This window comes from Podarcis tiliguerta (genome assembly GCF_965153285.1).
Source record: "Podarcis tiliguerta genome assembly, chromosome: 7".
NCBI classification, from domain to species: domain Eukaryota; kingdom Metazoa; phylum Chordata; class Lepidosauria; order Squamata; family Lacertidae; genus Podarcis; species Podarcis tiliguerta.
In genome coordinates, this window is record NC_139540.1 from 70,362,804 (window position 1) to 70,381,191 (window position 18,388).

Here is an 18,388-nt window from a genome sequence, read left to right on the forward strand (position 1 = left end):
GGTGTTTCCTGCTTGGCAGGGGGTTGGACTCGATGGCCCTTGTGGTCTCTTCCAACTCTATGATTCTATGATTCTACTTGAAAGTAAATCCCACTCAGCTCAGAGGGATTTAATCCTATGTAAGTGTGCCTAGGTGACCAATCTATAGTAAGCAGTCCAGAAACAGAACAGAGATGACTTATGGACCGTGGTTTTTTCTGGGGGACGCAGGGGTACGCATACCCCTAAACATTTTGTGAATCTAAGTTTGGCTTCATTGCGGGGCACTATTTCAATATGAGTAGGAAAATGAGAGTACCCCTAAACATTCTTTTTATATATAGAAAAAAAGCACTGCTTATGAATAAACACGCATAAAACCAGATTATAAACATTTGAAATGATCCATCTGAAAAGCATGGCATTTGAAATACTGAGAGGTGATTTTAAAAAGTTATCATTATGCTGTCTGATTCTTGGTGGATCATTCTGCATACTCATGGCAGTCCTTTATGTTACAACCATTGAAAGCTGGCCACAGATCTGTGGATCGGTTTCTACTTATCTGCATGCTTCTCTTTATAGAACAGAACAAATGTTTTGTGGCTTTCAATCCTTAGAAATGAAAATTAAAAAGTTTATTCTATCTAGGGTGAAACGACTTGCGGACATCATATGCATCCCCACCAACTTGGACTAAAGGAGCAATTTGCTGTTTTGTGCCATTACGTTTATTTATACTTCTCTTAAACAATTTTTTGCAGTTATTTTAAACCACAGCATATACTTTCTACGATCTACACTAGGAAACAAATCCCAATATTGCGAGCCTTTCTGGCATTTCCCTTCCACCTAAAGACCAAGCTTTGACAGAGTATAAGATGGAATGCTAAGCATTAGACGGCGGCATGCTATTCCGTCAATTCATAATGGTAGCTTTTTATCCAATGACCCAAGGTCAATTGCATTGTCTTTGGTGAAATATATAGAATTTTTTCCCCAAGCCACATTTTACTGGGCAGCAACTTGAGATCCATTTCCTCTGATAAATGTCAATACCTTTTTGGGCTTCGACATATATCTTTTTTAAAAATAAAAAAAAATAAAAAAGGGAATGTAGTTGAAATTGCTTTTAAAGAAAAAGCCACTTAAGACATCCCTACAAATCATCCACCTGTATTACAAGTCTTCCAGCACGGGGGGAAAATGTCATGCAAATTACTATAGGAGAGATAATGTCCTGTGTTCATGATTCCCACCTAACCCAGTGAATCAAGGGCAGGGCTAAATCATCAGGAATCTGCAATTATTATTGTTATTATTGTTGTTATTATTATTATTTTAATGGTGTTTCCCATTCATAGAACCATTCCTCTCAAAATGTATGCATGATGAAATGGGTAGTGGGGCAGGGGCGGGACAGAATGAAAGGAAACAATATATATAGAAACCTTTTGTTTTTAACTGGCATTTTCCTTTCCTTTCTATTATATGGATGGAATCACAGACATATGACTTTTTTCAGAAATGTTTGATTCTAGATTGTTTTATTGATGTTTTAATATGCTGTTAACCACTTTGAGATTTTTCTTAAAAATATAAAATGGCATAGAAATGAAAATGAAAATGAAAATGAAAATGAAAATGATGATAATAATAATAATAATAATAATAATAATAATAATAATAATAATAATAATAATAAATGAAGCCAGGGCCAGTTTCGATCATCTCTTAGAGCACTTAGTATGGTTGCAAAGAGGCACATGAGGTATCAAATGAAAGTGAGGACTAAATTTTCAGTGCTTTAGTCAATTTGCCCCCCCATCCCAAGTCAAATAAATTCACCAAAGTAAGGCACACACATTACTTTTGCATACCTATTAGAATCTTTGAAACTTTCATTGCTATTGCTTGTAGGAGCTCAAATTTCAGCATACTGAAATGTAATTTCCCTAGTGCTTACTTCATCAAATTAGGTATGATGACCATGCTTATGAACATTCCAGCTGTTAAAAAATTCAGCTCACTTTTTCCAGTGGGGGGCATTGTGGCCAAGCATCTGCAGGGGGCGGAAATTGATGCCCCCTTTGTGCCAACCCAGCCACATCATCATGGGTGGGTTTAGAGATCTGTTGAAGAGCAAGAGAGGAAGGCCATTATCTACATATCCTGTGGCCATGCCCCCTAATGGCAGTAATTGGACAGGGGGGGCACCCCTAGGCATGGCCCCACCCAGCACTGGTGATGTGGCTGGGTCAGCACAAGGGGTGGCATCAATCTCCCACTGGATCACTGCAGGGGCCAGAATGCCTGGCCACAACGCTGCCCACTAGAAAAGGAGAACGGACTTAAGTGCCAAGGCCCCATGACCTGCAGTTCCCTAGTGGATAATGAACACACAGACACGAGTATTTAGGTTTATGGGTTCAAATAAGCCACAACTTTATTGGTTACAGATGTGAACGGTTTGGTTTAAGCATTGGGGTGAAGCCAGGCTATATCTCGACTCCTGGCTGTCTTCAGGGAGTCCATCTAAAGGTTAAACCACCAATAGGGGGAGCCCTGCGACTTAAATCAAATAGGGGCATCCCGAGGTGTCCCCATTGGGGTCATGGCAAGGCTATAGCCCACATCTGAGCATTGGACAGGATCCACACGCCCGGATCCCTTTAAGAGGATATCTTTAATGAGGAAGGGCAGGCGGAGGCTACAACCTCCCTCTCCATTCAAACTAGAAATAGAAAACCTAATAGCACATTAGCATTAGGAACGAAATGGAGCAGTTGACTGCAAAGCGTACAGACAACTAAGGGAGCAGCACTGTCACAATAGCAACCAACTGTGTTAAATCTGTGTGTGAAAAAAGGGGGGGAGCCTGAGGCAGTGTGTGAATGGTTTGTAAGTGTGAATTGTGTTGTTTGTGTAAGTTCATACCGTGAAACAGACTCAGAAGGTAATCTAAACACACAAAAATGCATGTGTGAATTTTGTCAGCTCTGTCAGTATGTAGCACTAGGCTTCCTTGTAATGAAAAAGATTGCTTAAGGGAAGACCAAGTTGTGATGGAAATGCCAAATAATTTGATATACCATTGTCATGGATCTCATTGAGTTCCCTCAGTATTATAAAACCACATTGTCATTTCAAGGAACTGAAGGAATATATTTTACCAAGGTAGTTGTTCTTCCTATTGCTACAGCGTTTCCGTGCACTCTGGTTTCTGTCACGGTGTTCCGTTGCACCAGAAGTGGTTTAGTCATGCTGGCTACATGACCCGGAAAGCTGTCTGTGGACAAACACCGGCTCCCTCGTCCTGAAAGCCAAATGAGAACCACAACCCATAGTCGCCTTTGACTGGACTTAGTTGTCCAGGGGTCCTTTACCTTTTTTTACCTTTACAGACATGAGGCAGAATTTGCCAAAATATAAGACTTAATTTCTGACTGGCTGAAAAATAAAATAAAATACGCAACAACAGGAAAGTTAAAATTTTGCTTTGGAACTTTGTCTTTTAAACATTAACTTCAACTTTAAATTTGGTTAATGGATTTTAAGGCAATGGTATTAGGTATCAAAATGTACTGGTCCAGGAATAGCCGTAGTTGGTTAATCACCCTAAACTGGGCATAAGTACTCTTAGTCACAAAAACTATTTGAGACTACAGTGACAAGTTGCAATCCAGAAGTACCTCCAGACTATGAACATGTTCCCTTGGGGGACTGCAACCCATCCCAGAACACATCATATACCTGATTCCCTGACATAGGGATCACCTACCCACAACAGTTCTAACCGAGGCTTATCGGTCCCATCAGGTCCATCACTGCTTCCAAACACCTGCCCAACATTCACACATGCAAGTCATCACTTGATGCTGCAGTTGTTGCTGGAGATAGATACACAACCCATAATTTTGTGGAGTGAGTGAGTGGATCTGGTTTTGAGATTTTTATTGCAAATTTGAGTTCGATTTGTAATTTTACCTGCAATATTCCCTTTAGATGTTCAGAAGTATGACAACAAAAATACCCATACAATTTTCATTGAGACTGTCAGTTGCTGATCTCCCCCCCCCCCTTCTCCTTTCCTCTGATAATTTGTCTAAAGCATCTTGCAGTCTATGATATTCTTCTTTGATGTTACCTCAAGTGAGGAAAAGATTAAAGGCAAGCTAGAATTTATTACAGGTGACACTTCCGTGACTCTGGGCCATCCATCCTTTATGAAGACTCGATGTCAGAACAAAGTCATCACAAATTATATAATGCCATTCCATCCAAAGAAGGAATGCCAAATGAGGTGATGAAATGTACTGCTGTACAGTCTATATCCTTCTATATAGGGTAAGGTAAGAGGAACTGGTTATTTAATTTAGGAAATAGATCCGATTAAGACATCACAAACCTATTGTTGTCTAACCATTTATCCACACTATAGGGGATATGTGATGAGGAAGTGCTCAGATTCCATAACTCCACCAGATCCTTATGGACCATTTGGTTCAGTTTAATCACAGAATCATGGAGTTGGAAGGGACCCAGAAGGTCATCGAGCCCAACCCTCCATAATGTAGGAATCTCAACACATGGTTCCCCATCCAATTTGAAATCACACCGGACCCTGCTTAGCTTTGCAAATATGCTAGCAGTTCATTGCTGTGCACTATTAAACTGTAGCTTGCAGCAGAGAGATACCAAGAGTGGTCCAACCATGAACAAAGGAACTTTGCTCTCAAATAAACCTCTGTTGAGAGACCAGGTGCTGCGTATTTCAACATGAATATCCAACAAAGCTAATATAAGCTAATGAGTTTCAGAGGAAAGGAAAGTAATATGTTCGGCACCAGCTTGGCTGCACGTGTTGCTAGAAGGAGGTGTAGCAGATGCCATCCAACCATCTTAGGTATCCCACTCTGGATTTGTGTAGGGTTTACTCCTTAGTCTTCTCTTCTCTTGAAGATATCCCTCAAGGCAGCAGAGATTTAGGATCAGAGTTTTTCCTAGATGAGCTACTTTCCAAGGCTAGTGAGATCCATCTGCCGCTCACTTTCCTCTACAGTACATGCAGAAACCACCTCCTTGACCATTGAACCCACTATTGGTCTTGTCTGCTTAATCTGCTGAATCCTGTCTCCACATGCAAGGAAGTCCCTAACTCACCAAGGGTACCCTCAACTGGTTTAGCCAACGAGTTGGTGCCATTCCCTGGGAGTGCCCACTGTTACATGCTGACAGCTTCTAGGAGCCACAGGTGAGAGCCGAGCACAGGGTGGGGACCAAAGGTAGACAAACTACAACAGAAGGAGCACAGCATGTCCCCTGCCAGAGGTACTGCCCCTCCCCTAACACCCCATTCACACACACACACACATATTGACACCCTTTTCCAGGAAAAAAAATATTTCCCTTTCCACTTTTGTTCGTTTGCCATCTGTGCTGAGTAATGCCACATGATTGCCAGTGCTTTTTTAAAAATCCAGAAATCAAGTGTCACTTCCCCAGTGCTGTTCATGGAGAATCACATCTTTTTCACTGTTAGGAAGCAGAGGGAAGTGGGTTGATAAAGGAATCCTCCATGATGTTGAAACGCACCTGCTTTGTTTGCATTTTAGTTATACGGATTGCATTTTAGTTATACGGATTCAACAAATGCCACATTATTTTAACGGCAAGTACAAAAGTGAACAGCTGATTTAAAACTGGCAGATTGATAAAGAAAACAGGACATGGGCCCTACCTTACAGACAACAGTCCTCTGCCTGAAGTGTTGTCTGGTCCAAGTCCAGCTTGCTGCCAAAGACCCATAAAAGGGAGATCAGAAGAGACTTTGAAGTTGTCCAGCAACAGTTTGACTGGTCACATGCTGACAGACTCCCCCCTGGGGTGAGACTGTATTGTATTTACAGTTAAATTATAGCAAGGATTTCTAAATTTGCATCTCCACATCTAGGTTAGAATATGCAAACGTTATACAAATCTCCATCCTGAGATATCTACCCCAAATGCCTGCTTTGTGGTAGTCACAAAACAATCCGCAAGGTTTATTGCTGTTAGGCACAAATGCAAATAATTAGGGTGCTTACAGATGGTTGTTTTATTCAGCAACCAGGACTTTTCATGCACAGAAAGGTGCCCCCCCCCCCGCCGTGACCACACAATATTGTTGGGATCATAGTGCCATCTTGCATCCTCCCTCTGCCATTTAATTCAGACATACCCTTTCCACGGAAAATCCAAGAAGCTTATGTAAAAAAAATCTTTAAAAAAAAACAACAACACCCCTTGCCCATGACCCATCTAGGATATCTCAACCACCCTTTTAAAGCATCAATTCCCATCTAGAAGCTCCTAAAGAAAATCAAAGACCTTGAGATTTCACATACAGTGGTACCTCGGGTTACAGATGCTTCATTTTACTGACGTTTCAGGTTACAGACTCCGCTAACCCAGAAAATGACCTCAGGTTAAGAACTTTGCTTCAGGATGAGAACAGAAATCGTGCAGCAGCAGCGTGGCGGCCGTGGGAGGCCCCATTAGCTAAAGTGGTACCTCAGGTTATAAACAGTTTCAGGTTAAGAACGGACCTCTAGAATGAATTTAGTTCTTAACCCAAGGTACCACTGTAATTTATTCCACTGGTCCTCGCGATGAATCAAACAAGGCTGATGTAAAGAGGTGCTGGGAGTATGGTGAATGGGAAGAGTCCAGGAAGCCTGAAAAAGAAATATTTAGGAGCACTTCATGTTCTTCCTGCCACATGAAGAATAGAGCAGGCATTAGAAGGAAGCAGCAACATAAAATAAAGTCTCTTAGCTACAGCTTGCTTGACTGCTATGAATCCTCTCTTAACAGGAAGACACCAACAGCCATAACTCCAAACCTAGAGGAGAGACTTAACAGTGCAAACCATGAAAGCCTGCCCATAAATAAATCCAACTGAGTTCAATGAGGCTCACCCTCAGGCAAGCATGCATAGGATTACAGCCTTAGGCTGCAGTTCCAAACATACATACTTAGGAACAAACCACATTGATTAAAGGGAGAATTATTTCTAAGAGGCATAGGGTGGTTAGGTTTGGTTGTAGAACCAGCGGAGAATTGAGGAACAACAAAAAAAGAGTACAGCTGCAGTGCAAAAGATATTATAAAATTCTCTTCTAAATGTGCGTCATGGGGACATACATACTTTTGTAATTCAGCTTCAGGAACTCTCTTCTAAAACCAGAAGGATCCTCTAAAATAGGGTTGTCGTATTTCAAAAAGAAAAACCAGGACACCAGTTGTTCAGCTTTTTTTTTTTTAGGAAGATCCCAAAATTTAGGAAGAGCTTGAAGCAACCCTGATGACTTCTGGGGACTCAGATGAACTGACAACAAACTGAAATATTGTTTCCTTCTCAGTTTTTCAGCCTACCTCTAGCAGGGTTGCCATATTTCAAGAAGTAAAAACCAGGACACTCCGAAAATTGTTGAACTTTTTCCTTTGACTTGCCACCTTTGGGAAATCTCGCCCCCCAGTAATGTCTGGGAAAATCCGGAAGTATGACAGCCCTACTCTAAAATCATAATAGAACATCAACATTTATTCCAGCTGCAACACAGCTTAGAAAATGGATGACCAAAAGACAGTGAAACATGCACAGGGATTCAGGAGGGTGAAGAAGTGGACTTCTGGAAGACCCACACACACAGGTATGTTGCACACCTGAGTGTAGGGCTGGAAAACCAGGACTAGGGATATATTGTGGAGGCCTGGGGAAGGGGAAGAGTCTTCTGACTAGTGTAATCTCTGGGTTCTTTTCAGGTTATGGAAAACAAAAACAGGGGTTGGTAGTCAGAAGATTCTTAATGCCTCTGCAGTAATGGCATACTATTTAACATTGTTAATCAAAGCTTAATTGCAGCTCAGGGCAAAAGATGGCGGAGATTCTGTCCCTGAAGTTTGAGTTGTCAAACTGTGGCTTTATATGGGAAATAATTATCTCATACCAGAGAGAAGGCAGCAATGAATCCTAGGAAGGTGCCGTCGGTCCATCTAACTTAGTAGGGACAAAAACAACTGAAGTAATCACATGTCCTACATTACAAAGGATAGCCCTCAATTTTGAAGGACTGTCAGAGGACAGTAGTATATTTGTAGGGGTCCTCTGTTTGAGGGCTACCAAGTCTGCTTTAAAGCCAAGGAACCATAAAAATAGAAGGTAGGAAACTCAAAGTTGCAGTACCTGGTCAGCACATTGAACAGGCATGCAAGTCAAATGGTGTTTTCCAAGTGTATGGGCAATCTATCCGGAAGATTTTTGTATTCGATGAGTTAGTGATATGACATGGTTATCCTTCCTGCCCCTTGTTCCTTCCTTTTCCCTATCTTTTGTTCAGCTCTTTGATGGCATGAGAACAGCCTTTAATGTCCTAATCTGTTGGAAGGAAGTGATAATGAGGAGTACCTTCTTTGATGTTGGACATTGTTTTGAAAAAGTGAGGCATTGGGAAGGGGTGACTAATGAATAATGTGTGCATAGTCAGTCAGCAAACCACACAGGTTAGCTATCTATAAGTCGGATGTTTGTGGGCATAGTGTTAGGGAGAAGTTCATGCATGGACTGAGGCTACCTGAGGGAGTCACTTCGCCACTTCTTGAGGGCTTCCAAGTAGCAGCTTGAGGTGCTTGCTTGGTATGTATATATTGCTGGCTGTTAATAATAAAATCTTTACTCTTCTCACTCACTTGTGTTTTGTATTACTTCTGAATCTCATTTTAAAAGAACCACCTTGCGTTTGGCAAGACACCCTGCTATGGTGAGATGTATAAAATACAATGTGAGCTAACTGTAGGCAAAAATGTAGACAGGCATATAAATTACTATATGCAAATTTTATGCAGGATGGTCTCTCGGCAATGTGTAACTGGTCACCATAAACCAGGTATGTTTGCAGATTTAAACAAACACTTGTTGGTTTATCTAAAAGGAGGTGGAGTGGAGGTCATCTGTGATGATGACCATGGTGTCATTTCAGAAAGGTGAACACAAAACAACTTACACATTAAATACAAGCAAATATTTTTTAAAAAGAGCAAAGATTCTTCCTGATAAGATGTACAAGAGAGATGGAATCTGGGACATGGGTTTGGCCACAAAGTTACTGCTCTTTTCCTGACCAAGTATCTATGTAAGGGATGGTCGGAAGTGATGACAGTGGCCTTCTGCATAGTTGCTACTAAATTTGACCTGAAACCAAAAATATAAATACCTTTAGAAACATGTTCAAGGGAGTTTCAATGTTTCAGTCATGCTAGCAACTATGTTATGCTGCTGTAGATTGCCAATAAAATGTTACTCAAAGTGGGATTCAGGGAAGAGGTGAGTTTTGAGCTTCCTACTTAGGCCAAGCTTTTGAGTACGGTGGTACCTTGACTCTCAAATGCCTTGGTTCCCAAATGCAGAAGACTTGGAAGTAAGCGTTCCAGTTTTCGAATGATTTTCGGAAACCGAACGTCCGATGCGGCTGTTGGCTATTGTTTCTGGGGCACCTGCACCAATCAGAAGCCATGCCTTGGTTTTCAAACATTTCAGAAGTCAAACAGACTTCTGGAATGGATTAAATTTGGCACTTTTGTTTTTGCTATTTATTTTGTGTTTTTTGTTTTTGAGGCTTTTTCGGTTAATTTGTTTTTGTGACTGCGTGGAACCCAGTTCAGCTACTGATTGATTGATTGTGTGCCTGCAGAAGTGGATAAAAGCCCCATATCCAAACAATGATTATCATCAGTGCAGGTAAGAAAAAGAATTAATTATAATTTTTATCATCTACAATACTGTCTTATTTATTTTATAGTACAGTACATTGACTATTGCTTTCATTTTATGGATCAATGGTCTTGTTAGATAGTAAAATTCACATTAAATTGCTGTTTTAGGGGTTGTTTTTAAAAGTCTGGAATGGATTAATCCATTGTGTATTACTTTCTATGAGAAAGCGCACCTTGGTTTTGGAATGCTTTGGTTTTGGAATGGACTTCTGGAACGGATTAAGTTTGAGAACCAAGGTACCACTGTAGTTTTAAGGCCAACACTGTAAGGCCAACAACATTTCTTGGGGTGTTTCACATTTTTGGCTTATGCAGCTTCTTGAGACTGCATCTGAGAGCCCAACCACCCCCACTCCGAGGCCTGAAATTAACTCAGGTGAAGCACACTGAGCTCCTTCTTCCTTGCTTTCTGAGTGTCCTGCAGGTACGCAGGTTTGGGCTTCTAATTCTCTGGATGATTATAGGGGAGACTGGAAACATGGCAAGCCTGACAAGGAGGCTTCTGTGAGTCATTATTCATTTCCTTCCTGTGAAACCAACTACCTATCAAAGCTGCCACAGAAAAGAAAAACCTTCCAGGGACAGAGGGAGAAATTCTATTTCAAAATGAGCAATCAAATTATCAGAGTCTCTCCACTGGAAATCTGCAGCGGATGACTAACGGCTGCCTGCTGCTCATTACTTCTATCAAAAGATGAATGGAGGCTCTTTGTGTTCTGCGATAACTGTTGAAGTTTCCATTTTGCCTTTTTCTATTTTTAAGAAGTAGTTACAGATCAAGAGAAAATGTTCTACATTAATAGAGCCGCATCAGGATATATCCTCCCTCAGCTGCCTTTCGGAAGCAAATGGAAAAGCCACGCATTAGCATTGCTGCTTCTCCCGTAACATTTCTAAGTGACTCTGCTTCCCATTCCAAGTTCTTCATTATTCTGAATTGCATTACATTCCGTCAATGCTGAGCTGAGCATGAAGCAGCCAGCCCCCCTAAACAATCTGCTGCAGAAATAAGATAATGCCGCTTGATGGTGTGCATCCATTAGTTAATACCTGAATAATAATAAAAAAGCCTTAGAAACATATTTCACTTTGGCTACTACTTAATGATTCAGATGTTGCAACTCCAATTGGATCCAGCCAAGTAGAAGAGAGAAGGAAACTTTATTATTTTGATTACTAGAGCAAATATGATGGGAACTGAGAAATTTATCAAACAAGGAGTAGTGCGGGTAACAGGCATTCATTGATATTCTGCCTTGCTACCCAAAGCAAAGCTTCAACCTGAGTTCACTTTGGATAACAGAATGTATTACTTATAATTTTGGTAGACACTCATCGGTTACGGCAGTTTTAAGCTTTTTCTCTTTGGGGCCAAAAAGAGCATTCATGTCCAAAGTCTGCTGGGCATTTAAAATTGGCATTGCACCATTGCTAAGACTAAATTGTTTAGTCAAAGCACTGATAGTAAAATAAGACAAAATATCCAGCCCAGTGCCAGTACAGTTCACATGGATTACATTTTCTTTGCTTCATTTAAACTATCTTTATGCTACGGTTGACCCATCTACAACAGAAGCCTCATATACTGCATATAAAATTTAAAGATTCCGACCTCTGATGAACCAGGGTATCGTGTTTTTGATGGCAGAATTCCAGAAAACCTTGCTTGCAGGTTTGTCTGTTCCAGGTATTTTACAGGCAGGGCAAGGCCTTTGTCCTCTCAGCTGATGCTTCATTAAAGTGTCAAGTAAAAGGAGAGGTGCTCTGTTCTGCCCTGCCCGGCCTGCAAGAAAGCAGAGAGATTAAAACAGTTCGCTCCACTTTTCCAGGTAAAAGATTCAAGCCTCTGGGTTATATCCAAGGTTAATCATACTTGGAGTAAGCCCATTGATATTAATGGGCATGTTTAACTTAGGTTCATCAGTTTTCAGCGTACAGAACTGAAAAAGACCATGCAGAAGACAGGAAGGAAAAATCTCCAATAGCACAGACCAGAAACAAGTTTACTGCTATGTGACAAGCTATATCAGTGTTACTTTCAGGTTTTGGATGAAATGTACAGAATGCATTGGTCACTGGAAGCTGCCCACAGAGTGACTGGGGAAACCCAGCCAGATAGGAGGAGTATAAATAATAAAATTATTATTAAAATAATAATTATTATCACTAAGCAAACCAAGGACAAGCAAATTATTTTATGGTATCTTTAAAAGAGTGCTCATATAAAGTTGCATGTTGTGTAAAATCTAAATTCTTAGCCCGTATTTAACTTTCTTAAAAGATGAGCTTTTGCAAAAAAGCAAAACTTGGGTATACTTGGAAGCCATGCCTCAAAAATGTATTCTGGACCATCAGGAACACATCAGCTCAGTGCCCACAAATCTGTGCTATGTACCAATTGGACAAGTACTCCAAACGGTTGGAGAGCTAAACAGGTGCTTAAATTTCTGGCACTGAAAAGCAAAATGGCTTGAAGGCGCTTAACATTGGCTGGATCACGTGCAAAGTCGGCATCAGTCTGGAAAGAAAAATGCACTGTCAGGAACAACTGGTGTCCAATATTGTTGCCATGAATTAACACCTGTAAAAATAATAAATAAATAAATTTTAATTTAAATCCCGCCCATCTGGCTGGATTTCCCCAGACACTCTGGGCGGCTTGCAACATATACAGTGGTACCTCAGTTTTCGAATGTCTCCGTTGATGAACATTTCGGCTTTCAAATGCTGTAAACCTGGAAGTAAATGCTTCGTTTTTTGAACATGCTTCGAAAGTTGAACAGGAAACGCGGCTTCCATATTGAGTTTTCCGTACTGAGTTCTTGGTTTTTGAACGTTTCGGAACTCGAACTGTCTTCCAGAATGGATTACGTTCAAAAGCCGAGGTACCACTGTTTTAAAAACCCAAACATCAAACATTAAAAACAAAAGATCCGATACAAGCAACAAACCAATAAATCAATAGAAACCAATAACAACAACAATAAGAACAGTAACAACAGTTTACAGTTACATTGGTACCTCAGGTTACAAACGCTTCAGGTTACGTGTTTTTGGGTTGCGCATCGCACCGAACCCAGAAGTACTGAAACGGGTTACCTCTGGGTTCCGGCACTTGCACATGTGCAGAAGTGCTAAATCACACTTTGCACAAGCACAGAAGCGCTGAATCGCAACCCACGTGTGCGCGGACGCAGCACTGTGGGTTTTGAACATGCCTCCCGCACAGATCTTGTTTGCAACCCAAGGTTCCACTGTATACCCAAATTAAAGTAACTGCCAACCCCAATTAAACATTTAACCAATATCAGCCTGACAAAAAGGAAACAGAGGAACCCAAATTAGAACCATTTAAAACATTTTAAAACATTTGTAACATAATTGTAACTTAAAAGCAGAAGAAGAGCGTGCTGGATCAAGCCATTGTCCCAGCTATTCCAGCATATGTACTATATTTAATAAAACCCAGCTACTGAAGCACAGCTTCTTTATGACTACGGTTTATGAATTCAAAGCTTGATATGTGCAATTCAACCCATCTTCAACTACCACAATATACAATTATATCTAGAAGCCCTAGGGGAAGTGCTGATTAATTAAGAGCCTAAACCTGCATATTGCTGAGAGTTATTTCCAATGTCCTATGAATCCTTAATGCCCAACAAAAATCAATGAAGATTTCGCCCACATACTCTTCATGGGTGGAACTCAGAAAGACAAAACATCTTTCCAAAACAAGTGCCTACCGAGCCACACCACCAGGTAGACAATCCAAAAGCGATTAACGTACTAATTTCAAGCCACTTCTGGACATTTTATTTTGTGGAGGAGCAACTGGCAATTTGGAGAACATGGAACGAGACATTTTAAAATCTACCTCCTTTGAGATGGCTTTAATTAGACGCCAACACTGTGCACAGATATCTACATATTGCACAACGCTGGTACTACCGTACATTCTGGAAAGCAAATGGGTGAATCGATTAGAATACAAGCAGAATGCAAAAACTGAACCACACTGGCTATTTACAGTTTGACAATGCTGTTAATGAGGGGGGAAATTCGCCGCCAAAATTGTGGGGCTGAGGAAAAATTGGCAGGTTCTGTGACTGGGCACAGAGACAACCAACTGGCTCTGTTATGTTTTTAGCTTGTAGATATTGAGTACATTTCTTCTCTAGGTCAACTTGTGCACCAAAGTATGTTGAAATAGAGGATGTAGCTATCATCATTACAAACGTCCTAGCATGAACATCTGTACAGTTTTTATAACTCACGCATTGAGACTGACCTGTACATGAAGCTGTCTGATTCTGAATGCACATGGATCTAGGATGCATATTCTGACTGGCAACAGTTCTTCATTGCCTCAGGTAGTTGACTCTCTCAGCCTTGTTATATGCACTGAAGGAGCCAAGAAATGAACCTTCGATTTTCTTCATGCAAAACCTGGCATCTACCACTCTGCCATAGCCCTTAAAAAAGATGACAGGATTAGAACAAAAGACCCTCTCTGGGACAAAGCTTCCTACTTTTAATCACAAAGCCACATTTTCCTTGCTTCGATGCACATATTAAGTGAGGGGAAAATAGATAAGTGAGCTTAGAATCTGGATTCCTGCTGCCCTTAAATCGGACAGAGATAAATGCCATACAGTGCAATCCTGGATGCGAGTACTCAGAAATAAAACTCATTGAGTTCAATTGGGCTTACTCTGAAGTATATGATTGCAGGCTCAAAGGCTGAATTTGAGGCACCACTTCTCAGCTGCAAACTCTCCTTCCGAGAAAATTATGATGAATTGAGCAGATAGAAAAGTAGGAAAGGGTTCTGAACACCCCAGTAATTCAGTAATTAAAACTGAATACAATCTAACTTTCCCCCCAATCTTTCTCCCCCCCCCTTTTTCTGAGCTTCACTTTTCAGTTCAGATTTTTCCCCCTTCTCAGCCACAAAACTGTTATTATCACCTCTCCATGCTAATCCTTTCTCTAGCTGACTAAGATTATCACTTCTTTCTTCAAGGTTTGGCTTTTCACCCTTGGATTCTCTAATTGGCTTTCCAGCCCTCTGATCCTACATTATTTCTTCTCCATAAAACCTCACCCTGTTAATGAATATCTTGGCCGTACATCTCCCTTTTCAATAAAAGCTTCATATTGCCAGGCCATTTCCACTTTTTTTAGAAGTTCTCAGATTTCACTTTGGTGAGTAATACCTTGAATTTATAGCTCACGAAGTAATTTTAAAATTCTATCCTCCCCCTGAAATATAGATGAACATAGTGGCTAGATCACAGTTGGCTTACAATGTCAACTTTTCATCCGGACCTCAGGATGCCCATGGCATTAGTTAATTCCACTATTTACAAGAGGCCATGACATTTCTGATTGGAAACAACCCAGCTGAACAGAGTTACAAAAATCAAATGAAATTGCATGATTTGTCAGGGAAGGATTCGGTTCTGGCAGAGCAAATGCACATTTCTGCATCCAGTCTTTGGCGTTTCCAATTAAAATGATCTCCGGTAGAAAGGCTAGAACTGTTCTCTGCTGTCAGTCAGTACAGCTACCAATGGACTAGATGAACCAATGTTCCAACTCATATAATGTTCCAACTCATGTTCATACAGAGCTGCACTCAGGCATTTACCCTAGGTAAACAGAAGGTGTGAGCGAGAATGTGCACTCATTAGTTCCTCTCCCTATGTGTCAGAGACCAGGTTGAGAAGAGCTACTCTGATGAGGAATAGTGGGGGCCTACCCCTCCCCCTGCTCCTGACCAGGATCCTGAAGCTGCCCAGGAGAAGTGGAGCTGCATAGATTTGGAGCAGTGGTTTGCAGGGGGACATAGTTCAGAAGACAACAGTTGGGCAGAACTGAGTGGGGAACAGCTAGGAGAAGAACAGGGAGAGAGAGATTTAACAGACTCCCTTTTGCTGGAAAGTGTCCAAGCTCTCAGTGCAAGGTCAAGGAGAGCAGATAAGGTAGCTTATCACCAAATGGATTAGAGATCAGTTTGCCAGACAAGGAAGTGATGGGGATGGCTCAGGGGGAAGTGGGTGGAAACCTTAATTGGGAGCACCTTTCTTCCAAGAATTGATTCTTTGTTCTTTCGTTGTGAACATTAAATTCTCTTTAACTGGTAGGAGACTATTTTCGCTTTGTTCTGCTTATCCACGGCCAAAGGAAGTGAGGAAGCTGCTTCCCTGAAGACTTACACGATGTCACGTTCCCATTGATCATCTCCTCAGGTCACCTTCCATATCTTGGAGGAGCAATGTCTACAGCAGGCAGCCTGCTCATGGAGACTCCCCAAACAATTCAGAAGCCCGCACCATCTATACCATGGAGGAAATGTACGCAAGTCGAACAACCTACCTGCAGAAGATGTTACCCCTCTGACACCCGACAGAGGTGATTGAACCAAATGAAAGGAATGTGATGGACGCGTTAAGGCCAATGATCATACACCACTCTCACCTTCATACAACTCTAACCATGTGAAAGGTGACCACCTGAACAGACTCAGAACCTGATTATTTGTGAGCTGCTTGCTGTGTTACATTTGCGTACCAATGCCCCGTGACCTGTGGTCCCCTAGTGGATAAATAAAACACACGAACAAGCAGATTTTGGTTTATGGGTTCAAATGGGCCACAACTTTATTGGTTACAGATGTGAGCAGTTCGGCTTAGACATTGGGTGAAGCCTGGCTATATCACAACTCCCGCCCGCCTGCTGGGAGTCCAACTAAGGGTAAACCACCAATAGGAGCCACCCTAAGATCCTTACATCAAATAGGGACATCCTGAGGGGTCCCCGTTAGGGTTGTGCCATGGCCCTAGCCCAAGTCCGGGCATCGGACAGGGTCCACAACCCCGGATCCCTTTAACAGGATACCTTTAATGAGGAGGGGCAGGCGGAGACTACAAACTCCCCTCTATCCAAACAAAGGCTTACACAATGCCTAACCTCACAAAGTTGTGGTGATTGCTACGAGGTAGTCGAAAACCAAATGGTGGAGCCAAGTTGCCAAGGGGGGAAAATTCGTGCCCAGTCCCAACAATATGGCAACAGACGATTAGTCCATAACAAGGTTGTAATGCATCAAAGCAAAAAAAAAGGGCAAGGAGTGTGGGAGTTCTGACAAACAGTGTGAGAGGATAGCCTCCCTGCCACACTGGAGGTTAAATTCCCTGCAGACCACCCCTCCGTTGGTGATGATTGGTTGGCAATGGCCCTGCCCAGCGCCAACGGTGCAGGGAGGCGACAGCGGGGAGCACGCCAGTCTCCAACCCTCGGCTCGAGAGCCAGTGTGGTGTAGTGGTTAAGAGTGGTAGTCCCGTAATCTGGGGAACTGGGTTCACGGCTCCGCTGCTCCACATGCAGCTGCTAGGTGACCTTGGGCTAGTCAAGCTTCTTTGAAGTCTCTCAGCCCCACTCACCTCACAGAGTGTTTGTTGTGGGGGAGGAAGGGAAAGGAGAGTGTTAACCGCTTTGAGACTCCTTAAGGTAGTGATAAAGTGGGATATCAAATCCAAACTCTTCTTCTTCTTCTTCTTCTCCAACCTTCGGCTGGGTTACACAAGGCTTGGGGCCCAGCCGCAATGCCACCCACCAAATAATGTAAGCAGACTTAACACAGACAGAACTTAGCTTCCAGATTATAGGTCATTGGTTTCTCTCACACTTGTTTTTGTGAACACAAACACCCGCTTGACATTCACAAAGCATGAAAATGTATGAAAAGGAGACGTGTGGATTTTATTTGCTACTCACCTTTTCATAGGTTCAGGGTCACCAAGTTTAGTTTCCTGTATAACCATTACAATGGAGGTATGAGAAATACAGGACAATAGGCAGAAAATGGCAGAGTACATGAAGACCATACAAATGCTTCTGTCTCTTTAATGGGACATGCAAACATTTGCATGGCAGGACTAGGAAGTGGAGCACAAACAGTGAAAGATAACACAATGTGGTCTTGCGGGCTAAGTTACCTCTTTGTGTAATTTTCTGTAGTAGATCCTGTGAAAACCGCCAAAAGTATCAGTTTACTTTATTTCTTCTCAAGCTAACACCCATTTTGGCACCACGTTCAAGATTCTTATATTAAAGTGCATTCCACAACTGCCTATTACAAGTTGCCAATGAAATTTTGCAGACTTTACAGGTTCTTCATCAGGTGAAACATCTGAGTAATTTCAAGGGAGACTAGAAGAGTTTGGATAAAGCTGTATTGTTATGGCTAGTCATAGATATGTAAAAAAGGGATTTAAAACACACACGCAGCAAAAAAAAACCCACACCACCCAAAAAACTTGTGGTCCAAAATGTGCAACTCTGTTACTATAGTTCACAAATCCTTCTAATATTTCTTCACAGAATCAATTGACGTTATGTTAACATTCACCATTAAATTAATTCTTCAGTCCTTCAAGGATGGTAAACAATTACATATTGATCTCTGGATGTCTTGTGTTTTCATGACTTATACATTTGAAGGATGCCCCTGGTATTAAGCGAAATAAGTTAGAGGCATTTCTTAATGTCAAGCTGCCTACCTCAATCTAAGCTATTTAAATGGCTTTTG

At 41.6% G+C, this 18,388-nt stretch overlaps 1 long non-coding RNA gene across 1 annotated transcript; it reads right to left on the minus strand.

Moving 5' to 3' along the window:
• Positions 1 to 9,063: 9,063 nt before the first annotated feature.
• LOC310681737 lies at positions 9,064 to 14,239 on the minus strand. Its single transcript, XR_014513566.1, has 3 exons — positions 14,084 to 14,239; positions 11,405 to 11,575; positions 9,064 to 9,211 (listed from the first exon to the last, which is right to left on the minus strand). It is a non-coding gene; the product is annotated as an uncharacterized lncRNA (long non-coding RNA).
• Positions 14,240 to 18,388: the final 4,149 nt, after the last annotated feature.